The sequence below is a fragment of the Columba livia genome, chromosome 9 (genome assembly GCF_036013475.1).
Source record: "Columba livia isolate bColLiv1 breed racing homer chromosome 9, bColLiv1.pat.W.v2, whole genome shotgun sequence".
NCBI classification, from domain to species: domain Eukaryota; kingdom Metazoa; phylum Chordata; class Aves; order Columbiformes; family Columbidae; genus Columba; species Columba livia.
Window position 1 is genome coordinate 571,885 of NC_088610.1, and position 13,384 is coordinate 585,268.

A 13,384-nucleotide genomic window follows, 5' to 3' on the forward strand; every position below is an offset into this window, starting at 1 on the left:
AGCATCACATAAACCCCATGTTCTTTTGCAGAAATACTCCTGTTTATCTCAGACGTGATGCCTCAGGAATCATTGATGATCAGATCCGATATAGTTGCTAAACGTTTTCCACCAAAAACTATATAAAAACCAGCTGTGCCAAATACAGAGCGAAGCTGGTGGGTTTGGACAGATGATAACCTGTTGCTGCTTATTTATGGGTAAATGTTCAAGCCATTGTGCCAGTCATAAATAAATCTCCCTAAGGAGTTGCTGATAGTTTCTTGGTGCTGTTTTGTGTATTGTCTGCTGTCCGTGTTGGAGATGAGCAGCAGCTCGGCGTGGAGGCACCGAGCGAAGCAGGGGACGCCGCTGGGCCACCTTCCGTAAGGGACGCGGGCTCCTGCTTTGGGTGCGTAAGGTCGTCCAGGAGGAAGTGACCACGACTAATGGGTTTTTCTCCTGAGATTTTGCACTTTCCAATATTTTTCAGCATTGACTGAACCTCGGAACAGTGGAGCAGAGGTGACTGTGGGAGCCGGGTATGGCAGACGGGGCGGGCAGCGGGGGGTTGTTTGGGCTGGTTGGGGTCACTGGCAGCTTTTCTTAGGATTAAAAAGGAAAGACATGATAAGAAGCAAAACGTGACAAATTTAGTGAATTCTCTTAGATGAACTCAAAATTACTTTATGTTTTTCTTTTCAGACATGGGTATATTACTGCAATAGGTGACTGATGAGTAAACCTGTGTATTATTTCTTGGACTGATTTGATGACACAAATAATGCAGTGTTTTTGTAAACAGCGAACATAGAATTGGAGCCGTAATGGCTCTAAAATTGTTCAGACGCATTTGAAATCAAACAGGGAGGTGATCTCAACCCAGCCGAGCTGTTTTCCAAAGCTTAATTGCAGTCTGAAGGGCAAAGGATTAATTGCTTTCATAAGTAACGATGTTTTTCCACAGATTACTGAGGTCGGGGCTTGTGAAGCGACACATTCCGGTGTGTCGTTGGGTTCTTGGTGGCTGTAAACATAGGTAAAAGACATTTTTAGTGATTTGTACCAGTGTCCACAGCTTGTGGTGGAAAAGGGGCTGAAGTTTCTGCTGGCAGCGTTTCCCAAAAACACATACTTGAAAATCTGCATGAAAATAAAGAAACAGTTTAAATGTACAATGTGCCTTGTCAAAGATTTAAGAAAAGGATATTCATCCAGGGACGCACTGTGTGTTGTCATTAATACCCAGCTCTTACTGTGCTTCTGGGAAACAGAGTATTAAATTACAGAAAATACAAAGTTCCCCGTCCAGAAGGTTCCTGAAGAACATGTGGAATATTTTACATTATAATGCGGTTGTGGCTTAATGGGGCCGGCTCATGGAAAATACAATGGCTGCACCAATCCGTGCTGGTCTCTCTGGGGCGCTGGCAGATTCTGGTCCATGTCTGATATGAAAAGACGTTGCTTTGGATGGAAGTCACCATGGGGGCAATCGAGGGAGCTTTCTGCTGAGTGAAACTGTATTTGGGAAAGAATGTGCGGTCGAGGGTAAACTCAGTGGTTTTTCCGAGGAAAGCTGAATGAAGAAAGCACTTTCAAACTGGGTCTTCACAGCGATTTATACACACCAGGAATGGAACAGGGTTTTGGTTTCCTTTAGCAGTTCAGTTGCCAGTGTACGTTTGTGTGCTGTGACCTGGACAGGCAGCGAGGAGCGGTGGCGTTGCTCTGCAACCCGCTCCATCCTCTGCGCCTTGTGAAGCGCAGCTCCAGCAGGCAGGTCGTGCTCCTCAGCGCCGTGCTTGTGTTTGCTGGCACCAGGTACGGGAGTGGGGTATGGGAGTGGGGTATGGGAATGGGGTACCGGAGTGGGGTATGGGAATGGGGTATGGGAATGGGGTACCAGAGTGGGGTACTGGAGTGGGGTGCCGGAGCAGGGACAGGAGTGGGGTATGGGAGTGAGGTACCAGAGTGGGTACGGGAATGGGGTACTGGAGAGGGGTACTGGAGCACGGACAGGAGTGGAGTATGGGAATGGGGTACGGGAGCAGGGATGGGAATGGGGTACAGGAATGGGGTACTGGTGCGGGGATGGGAGCAGGTATGGGAATGGGGTATGGGAATGGGGTACTGGAGTGGGGATGGGAGCAGGGTGTGGGAATGGGGTACAGGAATGGGGTACTGGAGTGGGGATGGGAGCAGGGTATGGGAATGGGGTACTGGAGTGGGGATGGGAGCAGGGTGTGGGAATGGGGTACAGGAATGGGGTACTGCAGTGGGGATGGGAGCAGGGTATGGGAATGGGGTACCGGAGCAGGGTGTGCCCCAGGGCCGTGTCTCACAGCGCGGGGATGGTTGTCACACCGGGGAGCAGAGGGTCAAGGGGGACAAGGACACGTGCTGGGTGAGCAGTGGGTGACGGCACAAAGTACAGAAATATCTGCGGTAGCGCGAGGGATCAAAGCCGCCAACCTGAGCCTTAGTTTAGCGTGTTGGTGTAAAACTCATCATTCCAGCCTTTGCTATCAGGATCTTCATTTGGGGAAAAACGCCTCTCAAATCAAGCAGAGGTCTGAGCTCTGGAACTGAACTCCGCTTAGTTTATAACGTATTTCAACATCACTTACAGCTCTGCATCCTTGAAGAAAGCCAGGCCCGTGAAGTCAAATACGCACAGGCTTTTCAAGTACACGCTCTAATCCTCCCTGTATTACAGCTCAGCGTTTGGTGCTCTCATTTTGCTTTTCAAGTTTTTTATCTACTTTTTTAATGAGCATTTTTGTTTTCCTCTTCCTCAACATGAGTAAGTCAGTGCACAGTGACTCAAACTTTAGGGAACGAAGTCGTGGAGAGCAAACGAGGTGTGGAAGGAACGATTCCTCACCTCTTTTTCATGGAAAACGGGAATAGTCTTCTTTTTCAAGCAGCACGTCTGCAGCTCCAGCGGCGCCCCCCGTCCATAGGGCACGGCTGCTGTTCTGGTTGGCAGCAGGACAGACGGGCGCGGGGAGCAGACAGACACGTGAGCCGCCCAGGTGGGAATGAAGTACAGTGTTCCCCAAAAGCCTGTCCAGCCCCCGTGCGCCGACACCGGCTCCTGGGTCCCAAAGAACCGCTCCCCCGGCTGCGGGAGAAGAGCTTTGTGCCCTGGGGAAGGGCAGCGGGATTGTGCTTTTAATATAGTAGTGAAATTAAAATTGTGTAGATGATGCTACCGGACTCAGGTGCTTTAACTCACAGTGCTGCTCCAAAGATCATGGCTAGAAAATTAACATGAAACTACAATTACTGTAAAGCGTTGCCCTGGCGGTTGCTTTCTCCGTCCGATGCTCGGCGGGGCCGTTGGTCCCCGTGCGGTGAGCCCCCGCGGTGCGCTCGGAGGCGGTGCGGGGCGGCGGGGCTGGGGGCAGCCGGGGGCTCCACCGCCCCGGATCGCCGTGACACGGGGCCGATCAATCACCCGCAGCATTGGCAGCCACATCAAAAGCTCCCGCTGGGCGCGTCTGGCGCAGGCGGGCAGCTGATGACCCGCGGAGCTGCGGAAGGTCTCTCGTCTCGCCTGGCGGGAAGCTGCAGCACCTTTCTCTGATTAGAGGTGGGCATGTGAGGGGGATCATCTGGCTCGGGGGTTTAGAGGAAAAGCTCGTTTAAACCCCGGTGTGCCAGGGGACAGTCTGCTCTCCTCATTACCGGAGCATCTCCCCAGGGCGGTGACAGCAGGTTTGATGTGACAGGTCCCGCGGTAGCTCTGCGACGCGCTGGGAGCTGTGGTCTCCGCTCGGCCGCCCCGCGGTGCAGCCCCACAGCCCCGTGCCCAGCGCTCACCCCGCACACCGGCCAGAGCTGCGTTTCACGTCTTCCTTTCAGAAACAGTCCTGAAATCACATTTGGAGGGTCTCTGTGTGGCTCTCTAGGTACGTTGTGAGGATACTTCATCCAGCATGTTGTTCTTGATGGCCATTGTGCATTATGAATTTACACACGTAGCAGCAAGTTTTCTGGTTACTTGTGTTATTAAAGGCATGAGGATGACTGAACTGTTTTAATTTAATTTAAACTTGAAGAGGCAGCTGTAATATCTTGTTTACGTGCTCTCAAAAGGATATTTTAGCAGCTGGCAGTGTAACGAGCTACCAGGATGAACGCAAGATTGAAGCCCGGGCCCTCGCTGTGGACGGGGAGGATGCAGTGGCGACATGGGAAGGTTTTACCCAGATTCAGGGAATGTACCGCAGGCTGAACTACCAGCTCTGATTCTCTGGCGTTTTGTAAGTCCTGAGGCCTTGTAAATGTTCCATTTCCTCCCCCCTTAGCTGTAAAAACTGACCTTGAAACTGAAGATGTGCTAAGTTGTCGGGATCTGAGCCAACCTGATTAATCCCAAATGCCAGTCTTACTACTGTGCTTATAAAATAACCACATGGGTCAGAAACTCTTAGAACCAGCTTTGATTGATCTAAGTGACTCGTGATTTCTCCCATGGTATTATTTGATCTGTGGCAGAGAAATGTATCAGAAGAGCCCTGCATGTGCGGGCTTTGGAGTGTTGGTTGGTTGGTTTGGTTTGGTTTTTGTTTCGTTTTTTAAAAGTTATGCTAAGAATATGCAAAACTTTTCTGTTTGTGCATCTCCATGAAATTACAACCAGGTGCCTGTAAATAAGGGAGTTAACTGCCCTTGCTTTGATATGAGCAGTTCATATATTAAACAACAACCCCATGTATCTCCCCATACCCAACGTGCACCTTTGCACGAGCCAATAGCTTTGATTAGCGTGCGAGGTGCAGAAAGCACGGCTGAGGTTTGAGTTTAATTTGGGAAGCTCCGCCTGTTTTCCCCGAACACACGGACTGGCCAGCAGCTTCCTTTTGGTTTGTTTCCTGCCGAGTGTGACCTCTGGTTTAAAACACGTCTTTGCAAACAGTTTGCTGGGGTGTCTGTATCATCCTCTGCGCACTTTGGGGTGCGCTTGCGTACTTGGGCTGGCGCCGTTAGTCCCAGGCTCAGCGCGGGCCCAGCCAGCGCAGCCGGGAGCCTTCAAACCGGCTCTGAAAACACCATCCTTTCTTTGTTTTATCTATCATAAAGCTCTGGGTAAAGCTGCACCTCATCACCTTGTAAGATCAGGTGGTCACAGTTCCGCTGATGCAAAAATAGCGTGAAAAAATATATATGGCTACATAGATTATCTTTAATGAGGTAACGTATCAGTGGGAATTGGGGTAGCGTGTTTGTTTAACAGCTGATACCGTCTTCAACCATTCGACAATGGCTAGTTCAAATTAGCCAGCGTCTTACGTAAACCCAAATGAGTCCAAAGGGCAGTGTGGGTAAAGGAAACAAGACCTGGTTGTTTATTTCCAAGCTGCAGATGAGAGTCTGCTTCTGAATTAGATTATGATTTATTTCCCAGTTAGAATTCAATGAACATTTTAAAAGCGGAATGCTTCAAAGCCATGTACGCCGGCTTCCAGGTCACAGCTGCGGCCCATCCCCCGCACAGCCCAGGCTTTGCTGTCAGTTCCTCAGCGTGGTTAATTACCCAGAGAACTGCATGAGCTTCAGCTGTTAGAAGGGCGAGGTGCTGTGCTGCTGTGCACCCGATCCTGCAGGGACTGTGTAAGGCAGGTGCAGGTGCTGAGCTCCTGTTTGGCAGGTCCTGGTGCTGTGCTGGGCAGGAGAGCAGTTTTGGGGCTCGTGGTTGAAGCGCAGCGGGGCAGGAGAGCTCTTTCAGGGCTGGGGGTTCCTCCAAAGTCAGGGTTGATCCTGGAGAATTAGAGGTTTTCTGAGTTGCGCTATGGGGAGGAGGGAAGAGAAGATGCCTACAGGTAAGAAAGCCCCAGCGCTCAGCTGGAACGTGCTTGTTCACGGTATGGGCAGCAGTCACGCTTTTAGCTAATACACGTTCTTCCACTTGCTGAGCTCGCCAGGGTGGGCGGCACAAAGTGTGCTTTCCTGTGTCGGTCTAACCTGCGTTAGAAGGGTTTTCGGCTACAGCTCTAACAGCAAAGTGACGGCGAGGGCTCTGGGCCGAGTGCCGGGAGTGCTGGTGTCAGAACCGCCAGTGGGTTGAGTGACCTTTCCTTGGCTGAATGTGACGCTCTCCAAGGACAGATGTTGCAAACTATCCCAAAGCGCAGATTTCTTCCACAAAAACCGTATAGAACATCAGACTGCTGTGCTAAAAGACAAGAAATCTGATGCTTTCATAGAGAGGAAAATGCACTAAACCTGAATTTATTCACCCTACGCTCACCCCCATTTCTTGTCTCCTGGTTTCGAGTGCCCATCCCCGTGGCTGCGGGGGCAGCGGTGGCAGCACAGCTGTGCTGGCCCCCTGCCCAGCCTGGGGACACCGCAGCGTGTGGCCTTTCCAGGGGCAGGGGGTGCCGCGGGATCCTGCGGTGAGGAGTCCGGCTCTGGGATCCCTCGTGTTGGGCCCAGCATGATCTGGCTTTATTTACTCGTTGTCTGTTAGGGCTGTGGAACAGAGAGAGTGTTTGGAAGCAACTGGACAGCCACTAAAGAAACGTTCTTTTCTGTTTATTCCTTGGCTGGCGTTCAGAAATTAAATTGTAATGCATTAAGAATCCAAAACTTTGTCTGTCTTACTAAGTCTTTAATTGAATAGAGTTCAAAAGCAAAAAGACGACTTCCTTTTCTTTGTTGCACTAGAAAAAAGAATGATTAGAGAGGCTGGGTATATTTAACACTGTATATGGATCAGAGCAGTCTAAGTATATGTGCATTTACTTTTTTTTTACTGAAAAAAATTAAAAAGCCTGTCATTCAGCCAGTAGCTAAATTGTATTTACTAACCTGACACAGACAAATTCCAGATGATGTGTTTGGCGGTTTTAAAAGGCTTGTGTTAATTTGAGTGCAGCCTATAGGGTTGCTGCGCAGATACTGGGTAGTTTGTTTCCCTGTTCCATGTCTATTCTGTGTGTCCCAGGAGTGGAGGAGCGGGTGTCCCAGGTCTGGTTCCCGGGGCCGGTGACAGGTGGGGAGGGTGGACAGGACCGGGGCACGTTCACCGGGTTTGGTTCTGCCACCAGCAAATGCACCCTGTTGTGCCTTTGTAATGCGGGTTTAGCTCCAGCAGACATCCGCGTTCACATTGCAGCCGCTTGCGAAGGCTTTAAAATGCTGTTTGCGAGGATCCAGGTTTAAAAATCTACTCACTTTCTAAGGATTCTGTTCCCCTCTGCCCTGGGTAGTGGTGCACGATCCTCAGCCCTGAGCAGCAGAGGCGGTAAGATCAGTTAACGTGCACACGCGGTGTGGGTTGTACGTGCAGGGTCTGCTCCGAAAGCCCCTGGAGGCACCGGGGTCCCGGTGTGTTCTGTTTCCACAACAGCGAGCTTAACACTGTCACTTTTGCACGGAGAAAATTGTTGAATCAAGCTGAAAGGAATGTGCCCTTAATTCTTTCAGCAGTTCCAAAGCCACATGCTCAACAGCTCTGTCTGGAAACCCGAGCACTGTTTTCCTTACTTCTGCAACAACATTCGCCTCTCGTTTCTCTCATTTTCCTGCTTTCCAGTATTTTTCTTGGTTTGAAGAAGATGTTTTTTTTTCTCAGTGCTGTCTTAGAGCCGTTGGTACTCGGATAATGTAATATACATGAACAAATGATTTCCAAAGCAAGCTTAGCTCTCTGTAACGTGATATCACATGGGCTTGTATCGCAGTTATGAGCTGGAAACCTGTTGCAATGGGCTGCTGCTCATCCGAAGGCCCAGATGTCACACCGAGCTCTCCTGTGCCCGCCCAAAGCCAGCGCTGGCTCCCGACACACACAGCACCCGTCTCTGGCCGGACACACAGCACCCGTCTCTGGCCGGACACACAGCACCCATCTCTGGCCAGACACACAGCACCCGTCTCTGGCCGGAGCTTAAATGTCTCTCTGCATGTTTGTAAAGCCTTGTTTGGGATCAAAGGACTTGAAAATACACATCTGTCAATATCAGACTTACTAAGAGTAAATATTACACTTAGTCATGGGGGATTTTCCTCTTAATTTGTGAATGTTTTGCACGTGTTTTTCCTTTGTTTTGTGAGAGAGGAGCAGCCGGGGAGGTGAGTTACCCCCGCAGCGCTGAGCTCGGTGTTGGTGGAACAGCCCGGGGCTGCCCCTGGCCATTGACATCCATCCATTTGCACTGTTTGGACCAAAGCCGTCTGTCGTCTTGTTGAAAGTGCTTTCAGAAATCTTCTTTTTGTTGAAATGAAAGAATGAAAAAGAGGAGAAAAAAAAAAAAGACTCAGTTCATTTCTGAATCCTTCCAAAAGAAAAATATATATATACCCCATCCTGGAAAAGCGTTTTGTGCCTTGAGATTAGCCAAGAGCAGAGTCACTGTCTGGAAGTACTTAGCTGTGAATTCGCATGCTCTTGGCTTCCAGCTGGTTTCGTGTGCCGGTGTTCAGCAGATAACCTCTGGCTTTCTTGTGGTTTTGTTTAGAGCGTGAAGTCCGAGGTGACTTCACTAGAGGGATATTAGGCAGTTGTGAGAGCCAAATGGTGCACGTTGGGCAGCACCGGAGCCTTCCGTGCCCATTCATCCTGTGACGGCATGGAGCGTAGTTAAAAGAACATTTCATTGTGATCTGGTTGTTGTGCCGATCCCAGAGTGGAGCTGAGCCTGTGTGAGGTGATCTGCTGGGGCTGCGCTATCGGGTGTCACGCTGGGTCCCAGGAGGAAGGAGCCGTGGGCTGTCCCTGCGCCACCGCTCAGCGGTTCCGTGGGCCCGGTCTGGGAGGACAGTTGGTGGGGTTTTTCCTCTCTTCCTCCCCCTCCTCCCTCTCTTCCTCCCCCTCCTCCCTCTCTTCCTCCCCCTCCTCCCTCCCTTCCTCCCCCTCCTCCCTCCCTTCCTCCCCCTCCTCCCTCCCTTCCTCCCCCTCCTCCCTCTCTTCCTCCCCCTCCTCCTTCTCTTCCTCCCCTCTTCTTCTCCCCTTTTTTCCTTTTTCCAGTGGGTTTTTGTTTAGGTGGGGCGAGGAGAGGGAAGTTCTAAGCCTGGAAGGGCAGCAGCCGCCTTTCTTTTTAAACAAAAACTGAAGAGAACATTCAGACAGCTTGAAAAGCAAGTTCAACGTGTGGAAGTGTCAGCTGGGAGAGGGGGTTAAATGCTTGTGGAGGAGGAGGCGGAAAGTCTTACTGTCTCTGCGCACATCAGCGCTTCCCGTCTGTCACAGCTCTGAGCTCGGCTTGCTTTGATGTTCCTGAAGCTGCGTTGACTTCTAAAGGGTTTCATTGCCGCACCACAACATCTCGCTCACAAGCAAAATGTTGATAGTTACCTTCCAGATGTGTGAACCCCAAGTTAATGAGCGCTTCTGGAGGGAGCAAGGCTTTCACGGGCGGGAGTGTGTTCCCAAAATGCTGAGAGCAGGGCTGCTGTGGTTCCCGGCACGGGGACCCGCCTGCCCAGGTGCGCGTCCTGGTCACCGCGGGCTGCTTTGGTGACACCTCTCATGGGATCTGACTCCGCAGCAGGTGGGGTGCTCACCCGGTTTTGGCAGGAAGACTCTGCTGCCAACGCATCAGCATGGCACCATTTTTATCAAAACTTTTGTGGATTAGTTGGATTATTTCACAGAAACCATTCTCAAATTCATATAAACTTTAATGGCTTCACTGGAAAACAGTTAGAAATTTGCTTGGTTTAAAACAAAGCACTTGGAGTTGAACGCAATTGTTTGCTCAGCCCAACCCAAAACTTCTTGTACTCTCACGTATTGACACTCAAGGAGAAGTGCAATAATCCACAGCTGACAGCGTTTGTGCCGAGCCCTGTGGGGCTGCAGTGGCCTCCGAGGGGCGCGGGGGGACCCAGTTGCTCCTCCGAGGGGCGTGGGGGGACCCGGTCGCTCCCCTGGGGGGTAGGGAAGGACCCGGTCACTCCCCCGAGGGGAACAGGGGGAACCCGGTCGCTGCTCCGCAGGCCGTCTGACCCGAGGGACGCGCTCTGCTCGTTCTCGCCCATCTCTGCTGTGAGGACAATAAGAACCACCTGGCAGAGAGGCCAAGCAGATCAAATCTTTTAAATGCAGATGCTTTGGAAAGTGGTGTAAAAACATGGAGCTTATGTTTTCTTTGCTGACACACAGGACACTTCCCCTTGCACTGAGACTGCGCCACCGGACACTTTTATGGATGGTCTGTTGCTGGATTTTCCCTTTCCCCTCATAGTTGTGGGTGAAGTGTTCTAAACCGGTGTGCCATGCTGCTTCCCCTGCTCTTCCCGGAGACTTTTCTCCTGTGGGTGTGCATTGAAAATAGCTGCTTGGCTGTGTATGAGCTGGATTTAATTTCTAGGTCATAGTAAGGATGAAGGACCAAATTCTGATCCAGTGATGACATAGGTGAACTCCCACTGGTTTCCGAGGATTCAGAATTGGCCGTAGAGGACTTGATTTTGCAAATCCAAGTGTCTCTGATGAACACATTTGGCTTATTTTCAGCCAGCACTCCGTTTCTTTTTCTGGTTTAGATATTTATGTGGGTGTTCTCTGCCTTGACACACTGGAAGTATCTGGATGTATTTGAGGGTCTAAGTGAAATTAAATGTATCTAGCAAACACCATCGACTCCAGTTGGCTGGAGGAGCCTCATAAAGCTCCCATACCCCCATTTCTAGTGTTATTTGTCTGCATATTGACATAAGCAGTGTGTGTGCAACAACCTTTACAGTTCTAGTCCATGTATTCAAAAGCCGGTAAAACACATCCTTACGGTTCTAAGAGGAACAGCAGCCTCAGGAGGACTTGCTCTCGGCAGCTGGAGTACGGGGTGACACGAGGTGGAAAAACATAAACACATGATGTTTTTGCTTATTAGGTGCCAAGGAGCCTGTGGTGTCTGGTCCCGGGGAGGTGCTGCGGCTCAGTGTGTGTCACTTGCCATGCCAGATATAAATTGTGTGCTTGCAGAATCCTGGCGTTGATTTCGCAGGGCATGTCGCAAAACCTGTCAATTTAGTGGCCCTAGAAATTAGACAAAGGAAAATGTGAGCAAGACAATGGCTCCTTCAAGTATTTGCTTCAGAAACTTCAGACTAATCAAAAAAGAGAGAGACCTTCCTGAAAAACACACGTAAAGCGGCTTCACTGTAATAAATCAGTGCAGACAGGAGCGCAGCGGGGGCTGGCGCGGGGGGATGTATCGGCTCGGCTGAACAAGCCCACATGGGCCAGGTCTCTGGCTGGGGAGTCCAGAGCGAGCGGCGCTGGGAAGGACCCGGCACCGGGTGTGCGGGGTCTGTGGCTGAGTCCAGAGCAAGTGGTGCTGGGAAGGACCTGGCACCAGGTGTGCGGGCTCTGTGGCTGAGTCCAGAGCAAGTGGTGCTGGGAAGGACCTGGCACCAGGTGTGCGGGGTCTGTGGCTGAGTCCAGAGCGAGCGGTGCTGGGAAGGACCCAGCACTGGGTGTGTGGGTCTGTGGCAGGGGAGTCCAGAGCGAGCGGCGCTGGGAAGAACCCGGCACCGGGTGTGCGTGGGGCGACACGCGAGGAACCGCCGTTGGAGCACACGTGGGGTTGTGAACAACCCACCGGGTCACGATTTAAAATCACATCACTGTTATTAGCAACAGAGTTATAAATAGGTGAAATAAGTTTTATTAGAGTTAGGAATTCAGCATTTTAAAAAGATCTGGCTTCAGGACTGTTTTGAGCTTCCTTTGAGGATTACGTGTTTTTTCTGCTTAAGAATCCCTGCTCTGCAGGATGGATCCAGATTTGCCATGCAAATGTCATGGGCTGAGTTCCAGTTAAGCTCAGCCTTCCCGCAGCTTGAGTTCTTAGTGTTCTGTGCGGTGCAGAGAGGTGGTGACACGTTCAACCCGCTCAGCAGAGCTGCTGGGTTCCTCCAGCCCTGCTCAACAAATCAGTTCATCGGGTAGAATCGCATTCAGCTTTCTTTCAAAACCTCGTTCCCTTACACTTTGTGTTGCTCGAGTAGGAGCCACACGGGTGATATGTGGAGCTGAGGAGTCTGAGAACAGTTGGCAAGGAACTGTTTGAATGTGCAAATGTCCGATTTCGTGTGCAACCGCGAGAACAGTGTCCTGAATGGGATGTGCAAAGACGAAGATTTTGAACTGAAAGTTTGGTACATGCGTTCCTTCAGATCGTGTGTGTTCGGTAGCACTGGGAGGCCTGTGGGATGCCTGTGCGGAGGCAACATTTTAGCTTCATTTCCCTTCCGAACTGGCTTGACAAGGGGACGTGGAAATTTCCACTGTCTCTGGATGTACACACTGTTCCTCAGTATTCACCAGTGCCACGAGCTGTAGTTCTGTGTTAAAACCGAAATACTGCACAGAAGCAAGTCAGCAGGGAATTCAGGAATGCTGAGTGTAACTTACTTGTTAAGCTGTTGCGCTGAGAAGCTTAAGACTCCTCTCTTCCTCCCTCTGCTTTCCTGGGCACCGAACACAATTCTGTGCTGGTTTTCCTGTAGTTTCATGTGTTTTCACTGTAGTTCTGTGGTCACTGCCTCGGATGCAGCAGCTGTGGCCGTTGGGCTCAGGCAAAGCAAAATAGATAACTGTCAACTGTATTTCTTATCGTGCTTCTTGCTCTGTGTGTCTAGGCTTAAGGAAACCTTTGCCTGTTTGGTTGGCACTCAGTTGGAAACGGCTGCGTTGTGTTTCTTTTGCTCGAGGTTACTGTTGGCAATGCAGCACTCGGACCTCTGAGTTGTAGCATTGCTAGAAAGTACTTGTTTTCATTGGAAAATGGTTTAATGTGACAAATGTTACATGCTTGAAAAGCCGTTTCTCTCTACGTGTGCCGGATGGTGCTGACACGAGGGCAGAGCGGGGGCGCTGAGGCAGTGGGAGGACTTGCCCCGGTTCCCCACAGCTCCTCGGGTCCGTGCCCCCCTCTCCCAGGCTTTCCCTATGATTGCCCCACAGCCAGCACAGACCTTCGTAGCACTTGAAAGCCTTTTCAAGCCTTTTTAATGGCTGTTTAAAAAACCGTTCCAGGTGTTTTGCAGTATCTGCCGTTGCCCACACAGAGAATCCCATCGCCTTGGTATTTAAGGACATCTGCCATTTCTGAAATAATTGCCATGGATGATTTTGAGGAACTAATAACTTGAAGATGGTGAGAAACATGAGTGTTCATGGGAATTGTGTCTCGCTGAACCAGAGTTCAGAGTTCCTGGCACTTTGGCTCAATTTTAGCGGGTAGGATGTGTATATATCTCTATATTTTTGTTCCTCAGAAGATGGTGTGCCTCTTGGTGCAACACCGTGGTGTGCAGCAGCACAAGGTGGGTGGGCTGGGAGGGCCCTTTAGCTTGTGTTTGTCTGTGAGCCCTTCCCAGTCCGCACTGCTCTCTTCTGGGGGGGTGCTTTGGATTATTGAGAGGGGTAGAAGTAATCCTT

General features: G+C 50.7%; 1 protein-coding gene across 2 annotated transcripts in view; it reads left to right on the plus strand.

The window, feature by feature from the left end:
- Positions 1–13,384, plus strand: part of AADAC (arylacetamide deacetylase) — a 35,448-nt gene that overhangs the window by 6,181 nt on the left and 15,883 nt on the right. The window contains exon 1 of one of the 2 annotated variants that reach the window (XM_065073313.1): positions 5,574–5,810. The exons of the other annotated variant lie outside the window; for it this stretch is intronic. The gene's annotated coding sequence lies outside the window, so the exon portion shown is untranslated. Of the gene's footprint in view, positions 1–5,573; positions 5,811–13,384 lie in introns of those variants that run through there. 2 annotated transcript variants of the gene reach the window in all.